Source organism: Maylandia zebra, linkage group LG8, assembly GCF_041146795.1.
Source record: "Maylandia zebra isolate NMK-2024a linkage group LG8, Mzebra_GT3a, whole genome shotgun sequence".
Taxonomy (NCBI): Eukaryota; Metazoa; Chordata; class Actinopteri; order Cichliformes; family Cichlidae; genus Maylandia; species Maylandia zebra.
The window spans coordinates 12,893,073-12,898,352 of record NC_135174.1 but is presented as its reverse complement, the minus strand read 5'-3'; the positions used below and the strand labels follow the sequence as shown (position 1 = coordinate 12,898,352).

At 39.0% G+C, this 5,280-nt stretch overlaps 1 long non-coding RNA gene across 1 annotated transcript; it reads left to right on the top strand.

Moving 5' to 3' along the window:
- Positions 1-3,083: 3,083 nt before the first annotated feature.
- LOC143419808 (uncharacterized) lies at positions 3,084-5,031 on the top strand. Its single transcript, XR_013099821.1, has 3 exons — positions 3,084-3,230; positions 3,595-3,685; positions 4,280-5,031. It is a non-coding gene; the product is annotated as an uncharacterized LOC143419808 (long non-coding RNA).
- Positions 5,032-5,280: the final 249 nt, after the last annotated feature.

The window sequence follows — 5,280 nt, the reverse complement described above, 5'->3', positions numbered from 1 at the left end:
CACCTCTGGTGTTAGGGCCATTAATTTTGACTGACAGGAGTCCTTCCAGGCAGCTGTAGCATTTCAGTGTCTGCTAGCCCTCACCTTGGCTAACTGGACCTGAACCGGTCTTCTCTGGAACTGGACCTCTTCCCAGTAGTGCCTTTTGTAGCATTTATCAGTCATTATTAAGCCATAATTTGCATATGTCTTTCTCTGTGTACTGCTCTCATACAGTTCATGAATGTAGCTTCCTAGGGTTAGCTGGTGACTTAGCATGCGGTGACTTTTTGCTCCAAAAACAAAAAACTGAATGTTGGTAGACAAAACACTAAAGTTGAGGCTTCAAAATGCACATCCCAAAACCAATTGGTGACATCCTTTATACTGTCTCCACCACTGGAAGATTTTTGAAACTTTGTGCCTCGCTGCACTGACAGATAAAGTCAGTGCCTGAGCTTTTTCTCACCTGAGCACCCTTGGCATTGCCATCAGCCATGGAGGCACCTAAGAGGTTCTGGGAGTACAAAATTACTACACAACTACTACAAAGGTCTGTAAGTACAGTTGAGTTACTTTGCGACACACATACATAAAATCATTAGCTAGATTAGAAATGAGGATTTAAATTTAATAAATATATCAATATTAATAGTCATGTTTTGTATCAGGTAAGGGGAGTATTTTCTTTTAATTCTTCCAGTACTAGTACTCTATTTATTCAGTGCTCAGTGGTATAATGAAGTGTTTAAAATCACACAGCAACAGAAAACAATCCATAATACATGATATTATGATTTGCTCCACCACTGCATCCACTGGTTGCTGCACTGACTGAGCGAGGAGGCAGGCAGAGATATAGGCTGAAAATAGAAATGAACTGAAAATCTTAGACATATGTAACACGAGTCGAGACCCGAGTGAGTCATACTGCGCACCCCTGTGAATGAAATGAAGAAGTGAATCACGGTCACCGCTTATACTACCGACAGCGCCCGGCTCTGGATTTCTTATCACAAACTGTGAGCCCGTTCTCATTTCTGTAAAGCAGAGACAAAGTTTGATTGGGGTGCAAAACACACACCGCTGTTTTCCAAGAGGTGATTAAAACGTGTTCCACGCAGACTGAAGTGGTTGCTTTGCATCTGGTGTAAATACACACGCCTATGTTGCCAGGGTAATCTCGAATAATCAGCGTGGCTGGTAACAGGATATGACTGGATGCATGTTGTTTGTCATTAAAACGGCTGAGGAGAGAAACAGCTTTTATGAAGCAAACAGGAAGCCCACTGAGAGAGCCATCCACTCCTTGTCAAAGATAATACATCATGAAAAAAGATGAGATGCTTTGAAAACTAGCAGCTTTGAGGTCTTTTTTTCTTTCTTTTTTGGATTTGACTCCGGGAGTGCCAATCTGAGTGCTTTGAGTTTGCAAAAGAAAAGTGATTCACTCTTCTCAAAGCAGAGGAAGACAGAAACAACAGCTCTGTCTCATTAATTGCACTAACGCCCCAAAATACAAGGCAGCACAGATTGCCTCATTAATTATCCCATTGTATATAATGCAATTAGGGTAGTTCTACTCGCTCTTCAGTTTTAACACATCATTAAAGCGAGTCAGGGGTCTGCTAACGATGAGGTCACGGGGGAAAAGGGTCAAGATCACTGCAAACTCATTTCACAGAGACATTAAACAAAAAATAACTAAAAACTCAAAGGTACACTGAAAAAAAGGGACTGGCCATCTCTTGGATTTATGTAAGCATCTTGCATGCATTTAACACAATTGCCTCATGTTTTAAAGTTAAATGTAACTATATAGTGTAAAAACTACATGATATGCAGAAAGGGTGTATTAAATTGTTCATATCATGTTCAGGTGACGTAAGTCAATAAGATAGCAACGTTAAATCTCGTGAAACCACGCGTGATTTCATCTCGCGGGCTTTGGATCGTGGTTTAAAAAAGGCATCCATCTCAGTCAAGTCGAGCAGCCAACTCTACGTTTTTGGTATGTCTTGATTTTTTGAATTCATTTTTACCATAATTCAGCCAAATGTAGTTAAACGTCTAGAGTGTCGCCATGTAACATGCTAAAAAAGAGCCGTTAGCTTATTTGCTGTTTTATCTGTTGTCAAAGAATTGGCGCTTTTTCATTTGAATTTGTCTTTGGCACAAGAGCCGTAATATCACATTAAACCTAATTACGAGGCACTCATAACATAATTTGGTTTTCTGTGTGAATAGATTTGTCAACTGACTCTTCAGTTACATTGTGTATTTACTGCACCGTGGTGTTAGTGAGATTTTGGACATTGAACAGCTTTAGCTAATATCATCAGCGGGATTATGCTAGCTTACATCCCTACCCCTCCTGCCCTCACCTGCTGTCCTTTTGTTTTTGTTTTTTTTGCTGCACATTGAGAGATGACCTCTATTCTGCATTTCACCAGGAGTCAGCTGATGGATTGTGGGTTCAAGGTGTTATGGTAAGAAAGTATATTCTATTTTCGTTTCTGTAACTTAATTATAATAGGTTTTTTATAATTATTAGGTGCATGCATACTCACCCTATTAATACAACTGAGAAATCCAAAATCTGCCATAGGTTTAACTTATACCTGTATGTATTGCCAGAAAGGTGATTACTGGACTCGCATTAATGCACACTTGAACTGAAATGAGGTCGTAACTTGTGGGTTGTTGGGTTGCAAATCAGAAACAAACATCTTTGGATTTTTTTTAATCCCATAAGATCTGGAAACACAGTTTTTATTCAACAAAACATTACTGATTAACCAAGCACAGTGCCTGCTGTTATTTCAAAATAATTTTATGTCATTTCAGATAAATAATAATAATAATAATAATAATAATGGATACTTTATTGATCCCCATGGGGAAATTACTTGTTTTTCTCTGCATTTGACCCATTCACTCTGTGAAGCAGTGGGCAGCCCACTAAGCAGGCGCCCGGGGAGCAGTGTGTAGGGACGGTACCTTGCTCAGGGGTACCTCAGGGTAGCCGTTAAGTGGATTCGAACCGCCGACCTTCCGATCATGGGGCGACCACTTTACCTACTGAGCTATCCCTGCCCATAAAATGCAGCATTCCAGTGCATCCCAACCATGCCTTTACAGTCAAGGTTTCTGACGGAGCTGAGTTTTTCTCTGACAGTCTGCTGAAAGTGTTTGCAAAGTGATCGGGGGAACAGGGCACAAAGCTAAAGGATGTAGCTGCCATAATGACAGTAAGAACTTTAAAATTCTTTAACTACAAAGTGTATATGTATTGCATTAGGTCAGTAAAAGATTTTTATGCTACATCCATTGAAACAGTCAACTATTACCTGTGAGTAATGATTCCACTAAAAGGATGCCATAATTTTCGTCATGCATTTACTGGCCCACTGAGAAAAAATTCTTTTTTTAAAAATAAATGTTCTGGAAACTATATATCCATAAAGTTGATGTCAAACAGGAACTTTTGATATTGCTTTGTAGATGCTGGTGTTGCATGTTGACTGGTTTAAAAAGTCAAGAGTTTTTGTCTGGGATCATTTTCTTCTGTGCTACTGAAAAGTTCACAAATCTCTGTTTTCTTTGTTATAATAGTCAAGGATGACATTAATGCTCGGAGTCCCTCATCAAAGTGCTCCGCATCTGTGTGAAAGACAATTGCAACATCTTGGTGCAGGAGTTCATGGTGAGTGTTTTATGAGTAGATTGTGGCTTTGCAACATTTAAAAATGCATTTAGTTATCCACTTGATCCTCATTGGACTGGTTAGGACCAGTAGTCCTCTTTAATAATTTGAAGTTCACATGAGGCCTGGTAGTGAACTCGGCCGCCGGCCCTTGAGGCCCCATCCCCACCCCTGTATTAGGGGTCACATCAGTGTGAAAAAACTTTAAATTTGTCATTCTAATGAACAAAGGAAAATCCCACCAATATTTATATTAGCTTTTGTTTGAAAAAATGACCAACTGACCAACAGCTAACCAAATTGTGGGGCTGAAAGTCTAAATTCTAACATCTTCTGAGTGACATAACCTGGATTTCTGATGGGCCGGTGTCTTTCTAACAAAAACTAATGTAAAGCATTTGAAATTATTATGTTTTTCACCCTCTCTTAGAAACTCTGTTAGACCATGAATGGCAGCATGGCAGGCCACTCTTTGGCTATAGCTATTTACTATGTTGCTTGCATTGGTTTAAATTACTCTAACATTAGAACTGGTAGATTCAAAAGAGATGAGTTTAAAAAGGAATCTTAAAGAAATGTTTTGTGTTTAACCAGGACTTGACTGAGGCCACTGCACAGATTGAGAAAACCACAATGAACATCTGTCTCCAGAGGATGCGGCAGGCAATGACTTTTCTGATGTTGTTCTTCAAGATCTGGATAACGTGACCTTTGCAGTAGCCATGCTGTTTGGACCTTTTTTATTCCTTCAACATGAGTTACCCATCACAACTCTGCTACACTTTTGAGGTGATTCAATGGGTGGTAATGGAGTTGGATGCAACTCAGCTCTCAAGAAAAGCTCACAACTAAGACAAAACTGCTCCTGCAACGAAGCTCACTGTTATGCATGTGAGGTGACCAGCTCTAGGTGAGAGGACATTTAAATCTCACACTTGTTCTGCTGCATTTTTGAAGCTCAATTCCAGGAACGGATCGCAGGGTTCATTTTTATATACTCTGCAACTGCCATGAGGACGAGCCGTTTTTTGTTGTTGTTTGTTTTTCCTTTTGCTCTGTACAAGTTCTGTTTGTCTGTTTGGCAGCATTTTTAAATTTCTCTTTGTATTTTTTCTTTCTTTTACTAGTGAAGAGATGTAGCATGAACAGTTATGCAGTCTAAATATCCCATATGGGTCGTGTGAAATGGTATTTTCAGTTTCATTCAGTTGAAGTAAAGAACGTTGAATATTTCTAAGTGTGCTGTTTTGAACCAAGATGTCACAGTATGATCAGTGCTGTAATTTTTGACAGTCACTGTATCAATGTTATTTTTGCGTCTCTTGAATAAAGGTTTTGACCTGCAAGTGCTAATTTCTTTAGTTATTGGGGTAAAATGGGTAGTGTTAATAGGAAGGTGTTTGCCAATTCAGTAACCTAATTTAATGTTAATGGAAACTAACATTTCCTCAAATTGTTTAGTCATAATTGTTGTTTAACTGAATCTTGACGTTAGAGGCCTTAAATAGAATGTTTTGTATTGTTCTTTCCCAACATTTTTCAAAAGAAACAGTCCAATTTCTTTGCTGTGATTGATTCCAGAGAACACGGAAGAA